At 34.5% G+C, this 14,002-nt stretch overlaps 1 protein-coding gene across 1 annotated transcript in view; it reads right to left on the bottom strand.

The window, feature by feature from the left end:
* Positions 1 to 2,093: 2,093 nt before the first annotated feature.
* The window catches only part of LOC110459556, a 30,183-nt gene continuing 18,274 nt past the window's right edge, over positions 2,094 to 14,002 (bottom strand). Inside the window, exon 3 of the mRNA XM_021511885.1 lies at positions 2,094 to 2,169. The gene's annotated coding sequence lies outside the window, so the exon portion shown is untranslated. The remainder of the gene's footprint in view (positions 2,170 to 14,002) is intronic.

Genomic DNA, 14,002 nt, shown 5'->3' on the forward strand with positions numbered 1-14,002 from the left:
AGAATTTTGATTCGACAGTTTTTGCAAAAGTTATTGCCCTTTGTTCATTTCAGCGTTTGATTTTTTGTCTGGAGATTTTCTCCTACATTTTTTATAGCATGTCAGCTTACCACTCTTAGAATGATGCAGATCTTATTTCAATGTAAGAAAGTATATAACACTATATGGCATTCGACGGGCGTATATTGTTCTGCCCGCGGTACTCTTGTTTTGGATCATAACTAGAAACAGTTGAGATTCCCATCTTATTACCATTATATACTTGCTGGGCACGAAGAAAAGAACACAAGCATACAACAGTGATCTGGCCCGCCCCTTGGGATTTGCTCTCGGGTCACAGTGTAGAATCTGCACAAGTGTTCATCTCTACATAGCACCTTTAACATATAAGTTCATGGTGTTAACTAAATCCTGTGATCTATGACTGAACACTTGACCAAGACATGGGTATAACATTTATAATACTGTCTTTTCTCCTTCACTTTAATTTGTTTCTATCTTACATCATCAAGATTACAGAATTCATTTTTTGCAGAATATAACAATTGATGTCTATATCTAGCTTCGCTTATATTTACAATCCTCAGCAAGATATAGCAATGCAATGTTGGAGAACGATAATTAAAAAAGGCCACTTGCCGCATGAGTTGATTATTTTTCCAACTTTCTTTTGAGTTACTGTTATACTTTCCACCATAAAATACAATCATATGTTGATTATATCTGTTCTACCTAGTAAAGTTATGAAAGTCTTTTCAGTATTTTTCTAAGCATCCTTACACCTGCAGTAAGCAAGGAGACCTAAATATCCCTGCGGGTGGTTGTCCTATTTTGTCTATTTAACCTGGATATATAATCTAATTATCAAAATCAAGCTGTTCTTTTGCGCATGCAAAGATTTGTCATGTGATGCCATAATGTCTTTCTTTCATAACAAGCTGTGCGTTTTTATCATTTCTGTCCCTGTGGGCGGTTGTCCTATTTTATATATTTAACCTGGATAAATTGGGAAAGGTATTTTATTTATTAAGTCACCATTTGGTTGACAGAAATTAAACAATTCACACTGACATACCAGATGTTTATTTCAATCAATCATCAATTAACATCGTTCGTAAACATGAAATCAGCATTTGATAGATTTACAAACATTATTTCAAGTCACCTACAAAGCAGTCTGCCTGCAGTGAGCTTGACAGGTTTAAAGTAGATTTAGAGATTGAAAACAAAAACCTTTTGTTTGTCTGCTAGCAAATCTTTAAGTACATACAAAGAATATTTTCTCTATGTCATTTGATCTATGCATGATAAATCCAGTCTGAATGTATTTGTTACTGTTTTCCGTATGACTTTACGAAAATTGTCTTAATTGTTTAACTACAAGTTCCTGATTTATTCGTACCACACAAAGGACAACAAGTTTGGTGTCATATATTTGTACGTAACAAATAGTCTTTAAACAAAGATGTATGATAATTGATAATTGACAGTTTATCCATGGCCATAGCCTGAAAGGGGGGGGGGGCAGGCAGTAGCCATCCCAAGGATATTTTTGAGATATCTTTCGATGAATGAGTGATCTTTTCTGGCCCTGTAATGCTGAAAGTGAAAAGTCTACAGATTGCCCCTTTACCCCCACCAAGCTTCATCTCTCCATCCAAGTTTCAATTTACCCCATAACCAGTTGTCCCAGGCATTGCTATAGCATTGATCTGACTGATATAATGCAAATGCCACTACACATACTCTCTATGATCAACATGGTGATCATAATGGTATTCAGTGGAGGTAGAGTAATGTTTACTACAGGACACATCTGTATAACATATTTAATTGGCAACATACTTGATTGACAAACATGACTCACTGGTTACATAACTGATTGACAATATAGGTCATTGACGTAATACCTGATTGAGACAATTTATGATTAACAACATATCTTGTTGAGAACATGATGTTTATGTCTTATGTACATTTTTATGACCAAAGCCTAGCACACAGTGACACTCCTTTGTTGTGATTTAACAACTATGCACTCTGTTATCTGTATAACATTTTGATAAACTCACCAAACACTGTTAAAACAGGCAACTAACAGTTTCTGAGGTGATGAATTCTCTGAAAAAACCACACAGGTGTTCTAAGTCTAAGGTAACTGCTGTACATGTTTTACTATCGTATTTGGATTTGTTATGTCTCCTCAGATGTGAAATCACACGTGTGTTTGTACACATTAACTGTTCCATCCTTAACCCAACCCACAGATCCCCATCAGCATGCAGAGCAAGAGAACGTGGGTAATCCTGGAGGTCAGTAACCAAAACCTTCAGCAGGTTACACTTGGGGTCCAACAGCTGTACTGTCCGCGAGTATAACTCAGAGATTATTAAGAGGCCGAGGTGGTTGAACAACACAGCAGTAACTTTGAAATCTTCTGTTATGTTAGGTAGCTGGTCTTCAGCAGGAACTGCTAGTCCATGCCAAATGTATCTGTGTGTCAGATTAAGGCTGTTATCTAACACCACCAAATTACCTGCATGTGGAGCTATGCTGGTACCATTAACAACAGCTACTGTGCCTGTGTTACTGGTGCTAATGTTACCTGGAATAAAGAACAAGTCTTGACCATGTCCATCCTTGTGAGCTCTAGCCAGTTTCTTTCCTTTGCTGCTGTACCTGACCAGTACTGATGTAGAGTTTGGTTCTATAGAAGAGGATGTTTTGTCTGTCAGTGTCACTAGGATATCACCATTTGATGTCACACACACACAGATCGGGTTCAATGGATCTGTATCAATCCATTTAGACTTGGAAAGTGTATATTTACCTTTATTCATCACCATCTGTCTGATACACTTGTCAGTGCAGGTCACTAATAATTGGTTTGGTAACGACAAAATGTCAAATACTTCCGTGGTGCAGGTAACAATCGTGATAACATCACCAGTTGTAGAGACAAGTGTAATTGTGTGATCACCTTTAATACATCTGATCCAACAGTTACCATCTGCTGTTGGTTGCATCAAACATGGACCAGAAGGAAGTTTAAATGAACATGTATGTGTCAGTTTACATCACATTTAAGACTTTGAGTGTTCTGTGACAATTTGAGTTGCTTGGGTACTTCTGTTGGATCAAGTTGTTGTGTTTGGGGTGAAATGGCTCCGTCAGGTCCCTCCCCAAACAGGTCAACAGTACAAATACTGGAGGCTGGAGAAGGGTTTGGATTATAGTGTCCTAACACCGGTGTATAAAATGTACCGTCTGGGTGGAAGGTGGTCAGAGCATACAAGTCCTGCTGTATCAGCTCCCCAAACAACATCTCTATGTTAGTTGCATCCCATGACATATCTGACTGGAATATAAGTCTGGATACTCTGGGGAACACCAATGGAGAAATTTCTGGAGGTTTAATTTTCATTCCCTCTTCCACAACTTCCATATAATTCTGTGAAGACTGTAGCCTTTTGACTTCACCCTTAAAATCCCTAACTTTTTGGGATTGTTCCATGGCTTTGTCTTTGGCTTCATCTTATTCCTTGAACAGATTTTCATTGTGCTGTTCTAGTTTCGTCACAGCTGTTTCTGTCACCTCATCCAGTACTTGTTTGAGTTCATCGCGTCTGTCAAGAAGTTCTTGCTTTGTTTTGACAGCTTTCTCACTTTCCCTTCGTTGTAATGTGGACAAATCCCCAAGATCTTTCTCCAGTGTGGTAAAACATGGTTTTTCAGTCAGTTTTATGAGATCACTGACAACAGTCTTGGCTACTGTTTCGAATGTGTTAAGTTGATGTCCATAGTGTCTGGTTTCTATACATATTCTACACACAGCAATATTACAGGGTACACACACCATAATCTTCTGCTTCCCTTCATGGTATTGACAGGCCATTGGAACCTTTTTATACTTTACAAGACTACAACCTCAGTACACAAATGTTTTAAATTGAGTGCCTTACTTCTGGGTAGACCACCATTTTGAGTAAAACGTATACTTGTTACACACGCTATAATTAATGATGTGTGTACATACACATACATGTACCTGGAAAAACCAACCTTTAAATCCTTTCACCACTATGTATCATTAGTAGACTCTACCAGGTATTGACCTGGGTAAGTCCAGTATGGTTTACTGTGTGAAAAGGTTTAAACAACAACCTGATTTATGAGTGTAGAACAGTTCACTATATTGTCAGATTGAACTGTAAATTTATAGTAATTTTAGTTTAATTGAATTTCATATTTGTTTTAACTTTCTTTCACAATTTGTCCTGGTATGAGAGTCTACTTTCTGTTTGTAATGTGTGTTGGTATATTTATACTAGTCTGACGCAGGTGTCATGTTACTTTAACAGGTACCCTACCTTTGTATATAGACATTCCTGACTAGAGACTATCTAAGGACTTTGAACCCTTTAACAAAAACATGAGATATTTATATATAAAGAACATGTAACTGTTTCTCTCAACTAAATGCTACTCATTGGTAGCTTTTGGCAACCTCCTGGTTGCCTTCTTCAGCCCTTACTGAGATGAGTTTCGGGCTTCATGAATTTCAGGGTTTAATATTTTAAACATCTACACAGCTTGTTCTCAGTTCTCCCACTTTTTTAAAATAACATGGGGAGGAGAAAGTTGTAAGAAAGATTATAGTCTGTTTCTTAGTAGTACTGGCAGTATTTACCTGTGTTTACCTGTGTTTACCTGTGTTTTTATCTGTGGTTAACCCTTCTATCTAAGGTGGTGTTCTATCTCAGCTGGAAACTGATCATATTTAATTTACAAATACTTCATATAAGTTTTCAGATTTTGTAATAACAAATGTTAAAATTCATAATATTTAAATATTAATTATATATATCCATTCTGTAGTCTTTGTGCTACTGATGTTATTTATATTTTGTAACAATTTTGTACTTTAAACATATTATTAAAATAGTAATATAAATAGTTATAAAATGAAACTTTTCTTTATTAGTGTAACATTTAGTAAGATGCCTAACTACCTAGTATAAGGATGGTTATATGTGACTAAGAGTGTGGTGTTTAACAGTTGATAATTAAACTTTAAACTTAAAAAAAAAAAATCATGTAAATCCCTAGATGTTAGAAGTATAACTATCATAAAAATCATTAAACATCTATAGTTATGCAAGCTATCATTTCCATCCTGGTGAGCTATAAGTGATCACCGGCCTATGCTAATTAGTGAGATAATGATGAGTTTTACCATTATCTAAGCACACCTTGAAAACCGGACGATGGACGTTATGGAGTACGCGGTCGCATCATCACATCTCTTACATCTTGTATAGATTACAACACAAATGTGTGACACTTGACAGTCGGACTGTAGTGTATATTTGCGATAATTACAGTTTGTATTGTTTTTGCTTGGCCTTTATTATTATGACGCAACAATCCCACATACTTTGTGTTTCGGCATCATTTGTTCGTGTTTCAATAATAGATAAAATTACTAGTGCCAATCGGAGGGTAAAACAATTAATAAATATCATTTAAAATGATAAAATAATGTCGTATCTACAAAGCGAAGCTGTACTGTACACGTGTACAGGAATTCGATGACATGATTCCATAGAAAATAAATCAATATGTATGTCCAATAAAATGTTCAGTTGATTAGAAAAATATTTCATTACTTAATTAAGGAAAAAGATCACATGCCTAAATGTTAAAAAGTAAACTGCGTTACACATTCGGCTACACCGGACATACACTTATATGGAAATACAATCTGTTTTAACCCAAGAAACACCTGTAGCAGTTTTGAGGAACTTGATCAACCATGATTTTTATAATTTTGAACACTTTCCCAAACAGCCAAAAGAGGACCACTTTCCCGTCAGACAATATATTTTTGGACATTACATCACGGAATCAACAAATGTAATCAACAGTTGGACCTGATGAAATGTTTTTTTTTCAAGTCTGGGAAACGCCATCATTTTCATAGATGAATATGGCTATATTTACAGTATCATATTAACAATATCTAATATCTCAGCAGTTCATAAGTTCATATTCAATTGGTTTGATATCTATTCCGTGCATTTTCGCTACCCGAAATTGTTTTTTGATTAACTTTTTTCCCGTATTCATAATTGCCGACTTGGGGAAATATGGGCAGTTTTCTGCCATAGCTCTTTAATTACATATCTTAGCTTGTCTTGTATTTGGTGGTCTGAAAAGTGTAATGTAAATGAAATGTGATGTATAAGAATTGATATATTTGACTGTAAACTCTTACTATTTAGTTGTTGTTATATCTGTATTGTACATCATGTATGTAATGATTGTATCATGTGTTTATGCATAAATGAATTTTAAATCATTAACCCAAAATTTGATAAACAGACAATTAAGTGTTTATTATTTTATTTTACCAATTTCATACCCCCAAAACTTTATTAAAACGTACAAAATACATATCCAAATAATACCTTACATATCACATACACAGAAAAGCAATAGTCAGACAGGTAACTTTCACACAGGTAAGTTACCTGTGGGGTAAGTATGAAACAGACTATAATTGGTCTGCCGTTGTCGTCCTTTATCAGCAATTTTCTTTGTTCTCTAAAAAGTGGGGGAACTGAGAACAACCCATCTACACCACTATCAGTGGTGTATGGATATGCAATATTATACATTGGATAAGCTTTTGACATATACTTTTTGTTAGCTGTTGACATACCCAGATAACCATTTTTTCCCCAGAGCATCCTTGTGCCAAGGGGACTCAACTTTGTAAAAATGGAGGATTGTTTTCCCTGATTGGAGAAAGTATGCCTTAATTAGGAAAATGTGGAGATCCCCACCCTATATCTCCATACTCGACACCTTTCGACAAATACATTTATGCTACCAAACTTTACTCTGGGGTCCATTCCCACCCCAGGGATAGGGTCCAATAGGGAAATCAGTTCATAAAATTGAAACTGTTGACATCCTCATCCCATACTGTAATACAGTAACTGGACAAGAAGAATATACACTTGTCACCAGAAGTTTCCTGATTTCTGTCCTTACCCATGGGCGGGGCATAATAGGCATTTTGGGTCATAACAGGCATTTTAGGTCAGAACCTGGAAATGATCCTCACCTTGTAACCGTACATATCCTCAACATCATTAGAGGAACACAACAATGTTAACTCAATTTGCCATGGGATCTGTCCCCATCCAAGGGTCCCCACCCTATGTCCATATACTATATACAATATCTGGATATGAAAAGACGAATGCAGTCATGCTACAACGGTTGGTCTTGTGTCCATCCTTGCCCTCAATACTTAGCTCTTTGATCATAACATGAAAACAGTCGAGATCCCCACGCGATATTGTATATTCTATGCAATTGTAAGAAAAACATCATTATGCTACCAAATTAGTTCAGGGGTCTGGCCCTGCCCTTGGTAACCTAGTCCCAGGGCTATAACATCTGAGACTTTGCCCTTTAACCAAATACATATATATGTGCTTACTGTGCATGAAGAGTTAAAAACAATGATGCTACCAGGGACCAAGGAATCAAATGTTGAAAATAAGTCGAGTGTATAAAGGCCCTATGGGATTCTTGTTATATAAGCAATGTACCCTCAGATAATATGACACAGTGTATTATGTGAAAGTAATAAGTAATGTACACTTGTCATACATCAAATTATCTCCTTGCTTTTGTTTTAACGAAATATGAATGTTTGCTATAAGTTTGTCACATATAACATTATATAGGAATTCGATCGTTGTTTCATGTTTAATAGTAAATGTTTCAGTCCTGATTGTTTTATTTCACACTAACATTCATGAGTAATCTTGGAGGAGACCAATGCGCCCTCGCCCGCTCAAAACTGTTCTTGGCTCCTAATATTTTCTGATTTTCTTTTAACTTTACATGAACAGCCCCTTTTATATTCTGTTTGCTAAAGATTACTTCCTACTCTAAGCTCCCAATATTTTCCATGATATTGACACTTTGATGTATTTTGAATAAGAAATTTGACACAATAATTTATATACATTTGTAACTGTCATGTTACTCATAATGGAAACCTGTGGAACTGTTAACTGGCACCTTTTTGGAATACATCACCAGTAGTATGTAATAGATATATGTAATCTATTACCAATTTTAGGAATGATGTATAATATTCAGAATATAAAATCAATACATGTATCACCGATGTTTACAATACAGTATTCGGAATAAAGAATTTATGACCAATATGATGTACAAGATATTAATCAAAATAAAGAACTTTTCACCAGTATAAGTTATAAAATAATACATTCAGAATATAAAATGTATCGTCAACGTATGGGATGAAATAATTGGAATATAAGATTGATCACCAATGTTACATACTGAAAAAGTTGATCTTTTTGCATGTGCAAATGGAGGTGTTGTGACTCTTTAAACTTATTGTGGTATAGTTTTTTTTGCATTGGCAATATAAAATCTATATAAAAGTGTATCTATAATCTATATGTAATGTGTGTGGATATTTTCACGCTAATTTACTCAACATGATACATGTGAACATCATCACACTGCGACGTTTCCACTTTTACACAGTACTACATAAACATTTTAATTTTGAATAAAGAATTCATCACCAGTGTGACATAAACTATATGTTTTGTATGGTTGTAACTTGTTTAGTTAACTGCTTTATTATGTATAAGGAAGATCAAACTTTGTAGTCTACATTATTGCCGCCCACAGATCAGGGCTTCAAATGAATCGCTGTGAAAATGTAACTTGTGCGGTATCAGTCATAGCGTAAAGAGCATTAGTTATAAACATTTGTACTATTGTGTACAGTATGACGTATTAATAGATGTACAGTATAGTATTTTAAACAGTATGATGTATTAATAGCTGTACAGTATAGTATTGTATACAGTATGATGTATTAATAGATGAACAGTATGATGTATTAATAGATGTACAGCATAGTATTGTATACAGTATGATGTATTAACAGATGTACAGCATAGTATTGTATACAGTATGATGTATTAATATATATACAGTATAGTATTGTATACAGTATGATGTATTAATAGATGTACAGCATAGTATTGTATACAGTATGATTTATTAATAGATGTTCAGTACAGTATTGTATACAGTATGATGTATTAATAGATATACAGTATAATATTGTATACAGTATGTGTGTAAGTGTTTTACTGTTTAGATATATTTATAGATCCAAGATCTGCCTAAACAAAGTGATATTTTCCTGTTTCTTTTCTATTTTATGTCCTCTTTTCATCATGGTATGTATATTGCATTATTGTAGGTATTTTTAACCATTTACATTCCATGTCTTGTACCTTTATTCTTTTATTTCATCAATCAGTGTTCCAATTTTTTTTTTTTCAGTGCTTTATATAAAGCAAATTTGGTAAAGGTATTATAATTTATCTGTACAATTCACAAAATCTTATTATGTATAATTTTATTACTTATTACATTTCATATCTTAACCTGTATATATGACTAATTTTAGCCATTTTTAATAGTAAAAGGATTTGATTTTAAAAGAAGTAGAAGGCTTAAAGAATTAAACAGGTCTATTTGTATCATACTTGCAAGGGAAGTAACTCTAAACCAGAAAACTGTATACGGTTGCATCATCTTCAACATAGAAGGGAAAATATTCCAAATCGAAAACAGTCTGAATGGAACTCTTCTTTGAAATTATAACTAATGTAGTGTCATGGTACTCTTTACCTTAACTGGAATAAATATTTAATTTGGAGAATTTCCATAAAATGGCAATAAAATGCTTCTCCCTCCGAATAATAAATCTACATTTCTAAAATCTTATTGAAGGATTGCTTCCTTAACTTTTTTGATACACAAATCATTATTTTGATGTTTATAACATCAGAAAAGGATGCTAAAACTGTTGCTGTACCAGGTACTGTAAAACCTTTGGTCATGGTTTGATTAACAAGTGAGATTCTGTGATGTACCCAACAGCCAATTGTGTAGTTAAACATGTATTTAATGGTGTTTTTTTTGCCAGAGTCACTACTGGTAGTTTTTCGAAGGAATGGGACAGTAAATATACCACATTTAGAGGAGTATTCAAGACACTAGCAGTTTCCTATTAACAAACTTTGTTGTCTGATGACTTTATGGTTTTCAGGTACCCATTTTACTCATCTTTATCTGTATATTTGAACTATATGAACAAGATTTGTCTTGAATTCACTGTACGGTCAGATTATAGGAAATGTAGATGATCATACCCGTTGCACCTGTGTTTGGTATCGATGTGGTTTACATGGTTGAGTTAAATTCAGGCGGCGTGTTTTGCCACACAGAGATTACCAGATTATGCGTGTATGCATTTAATTTGCATACAATAATATGTATGTATCAGAGGTCATGATTTTTAATGCGTCCGATAGGAGTTGAATCCAATGTCTTTGGTTTACTAACTTTGTGCTCTACTGAATGAACACAAAAAGAAATTCTTAGTAGGCTAGTCAGTAAAAAGTGTTAGTATTTTACCAGGGTGACATACTCCCCCTCCAGGAAAGATCTAATCTAGAGTTTTTCAGGGATCATAGTGATTCTTGTGAAAGTATCATTATTGAGTGTTTTGGTCGATATTTACTTGGTCTCTACCTGCGTACCGTTGTAACAGAGGTCATTAGTTTTTCATTGTTTTGACCAGGATTTGAACCCTGACCTCTTGTCTACTATAGTAGTATTATGCTCTGTGAATGACCCGAAGAGAAGTTCTCCCTTGCCAAGTCGCTAGGATTCGAAGCAGCTAATATTTTACCAGGGTGACATACTCCCCCTTCAGTAGATAACTCATCCGAGGTTTTCAAGAGGCCATAGTGATTCTTGTGAAGGTATCATTGAGTATTTTTGTCAATATTTCCTGGGTCTTTACGTGGGTGCCAATGTAACAGAGGTTATTATTTCTTTTCAATATCTCTGTTAGGAGACAAAACCCGGGACCTCTGGTAAGCTTAAGAGAACTTTTCCCTAGCCAAGTCTGTAGGTTTACCAGGGTGACATGTAGTTGTTTTTAGTTAGACTACACTGTATTTAATATTGGCTATGCTGTCTTAGCTAAAATGTAGGTTGTGAACATTTAAAACCATGTATGACTGTTTGTCATAAATGTTTTGAAGAAGTTGATTATACAGGATGACGAGAATGTGATACAAATGTATATTAAACACATTTTGTATTAATGACAAAAAATAAATTATGCATTAAACTTCATAAATACGGTGCTGTGTTTTGAATACTTTTTCTTTATACTCAATATGTGGGTGACTTGGTCACAGTCTTTAGTTTTTGTAAGAGTTGTATAAAAGTAGCACCACCTTGACCTGTCTTGACCTGAATTTAAATATTTGACATGTCTCTTTGCATTATAAAGATGGTGATTTTAAAACAATGTTCAGTTGTTATATATCCTTGCAAAGATAGTGTTAGTGTAAGTGTACTTAGATCTTTGTGAAAAAATGCTCGTTATCCCTTTAGAACCGCCAACAGAAAATGTATGAATTATGAGTGGTTTTCTATGTTCAGTTTGGAGTGCATCATTACACTTTTAAATTGATATAATATTCCACCAATATATTTCAATGTACAAGTAATAGATTATATATTTAACCCTGTTTCATATCCAGAAGGACTTCCAAAATGAAGATTAAAAATCATCCTAGTTTGAGAAAAGTATTTTTTATTATTCAGGTGGAATAACTATGTCTATTAATTGTTTACGACGGGGCAGGCTAAACATCGTCACACTACAGTAAAACTTAGAGAGCATGTAAATTCTTTATGTAGCTTCTACTGGTTTTGTCCCCAAGACTGACATCGGCTGTTTAGCTCCTTTGTTTGATTTTTTATTTTTCCATATAAAACACTTTCTCCCATCTGTCTGTCTCTCTCTCTTCTCTTTCTGTGTGTATGTGTGAATGCAAATGTATATTTGTGACTAGGTATATGACTGAAATAGAGTTGTGATGCTTGTGGTTTGTGTTGATGGTGATTATGATGACTGTAATGTAAATGAGGAGTTTAATTCTCCACAATAGAGAATCATTGTTTCTAAATATTCTTAAACGGTAAGCATTCAAAATTGAAACTATGGATTGTTTGATTTCGTGGTTTTACTTTGCAGATATTTTGATATCTTGGACGGATAAGACTTCTAAAGAAACGACATTGTGACCTCACACTTATGGATTTGTTTTAATGTGATAACTGACGTATTCCAAAGATAAAATTGTGATACGGCAAACAATTCCACAGATATTCCTGTAAGGAGGGAGAGAGAAAGAGATGGGATTGTGATATTCTACAAGCAATTCTTAAGATTTTTGTTTGAGGAAATAGGAAATGCAATGACATAAACCTCTTATAGATGTGCAGCGGGGTTTAGGTTAAAGTTTGCTATCTGATCCTCAGATAAATGGTGCAATCTAACTCCTGAATACAAAGTATTTCTAACTTACAGAGACAAAATTTGCATGTTACCTTATGTATATGTTTCATTCAATGGTGTAACATGACCCATGCAACAGCCTTGCTAAACGGGTCTTTAGTTACGTACTGTATACCAAGAAAATTTCACTACAGGTTCAACTTTCGCCTTTTTGCCCTCAAAAATGTCTTGACAACAAATATTAATACACATGCTGGGCACGAAGAAAAGAACATAAACATACAACCGTGATCTGGCCCGCCCCTTGAACAAGGTGATATTTATGACTGAACACTTGACCAAGACATGCGTATAACATTGATAATACTTCCTTTTCTCTTCCACTTTAATATGTTTCTGTCTTTCACTTTGTCTGGGATCTTTCTTCAGTACAGATCAAGATTACAAAATTCATTTTCTGCAGAATATAACAATTGATGTCTATATCTAGCTTCGCTTATATTTACAATCCTCAGAATTATATAGCAATGAGATGTTGGAGAACGATAATTAAAAAAGGCCACTTGCCGCCTGAGTTGATTATTTTTCCAACTTTCTTTTGAGTTACTGTTATACTTTCCACCATAAAATACAAACATATGTTGATTATATCTATTCTACCTAGTAAAGTTAGGAAAGACCCTTCGGCATTTTCCTAAGCATCCTTACAGTAAGCAAGGAGACCTAAATAACCTAATTATCAAAATCAAGCTGTTCTTTTGCGCGTGCAAAGATTTGTCATGTGATGCCTTAATGTCTTCTTATCACAACAAGCTGTGCGTTTGTATCAATTCTGTCCCTGTCCCTAAACAATAAATACTGACGTCATGCTTTATTCCAGATGTTTATTTAAATCATTCTATCGACATCATTTGTAAACATGAAATCAGCATTTGATAGATTACAAACACCATTTCAAGTCACCTTAGCAGAACTTTCTACAAAGCATTCTGTCTGCCGTGAGCTTGACAGGACCTTTTCTGGCCCTGTAATACTGAACATTATACAGATTGCCCCCTTCCCCCTCACCTTGTTTCAATCCTCCATCCTTTGCATCCAAGTTTCAATTTACCCCATAACCAGTTTCCCAAAGCATTGCTTTAGCATTGATCTGACTTACAATATACAACTGCCAATGTGATGATCATAATGTTATTCAGTGGAGATGAAGTAATGTTTACTACAACACACATCATCATTGGCAACATATTACTAACCGATTACATATCTTATTGACAACATAGTTGTTGACTACATATCTACTACTACTATATATTGAGATAATTTATGATAACAACATATCTTGTTGAGAATATGATCTTTATGTCATATATACATTTTTATGACCAAAGCGTAGCACACAGTAACACTCTTTTGTTGTGAATTAACAACTATGCACTCTGTTATCTGTATAACATTTTGATGAGCTCAGCAAACAATATTAGAACAGACAACTAATAGCTTCTGACGTGATGATTTCTCTGACAAAACCATAGGTGT

This window comes from Mizuhopecten yessoensis, unplaced genomic scaffold, assembly GCF_002113885.1.
Source record: "Mizuhopecten yessoensis strain PY_sf001 unplaced genomic scaffold, ASM211388v2 scaffold10107, whole genome shotgun sequence".
NCBI lineage: Eukaryota > Metazoa > Mollusca > Bivalvia > Pectinida > Pectinidae > Mizuhopecten > Mizuhopecten yessoensis.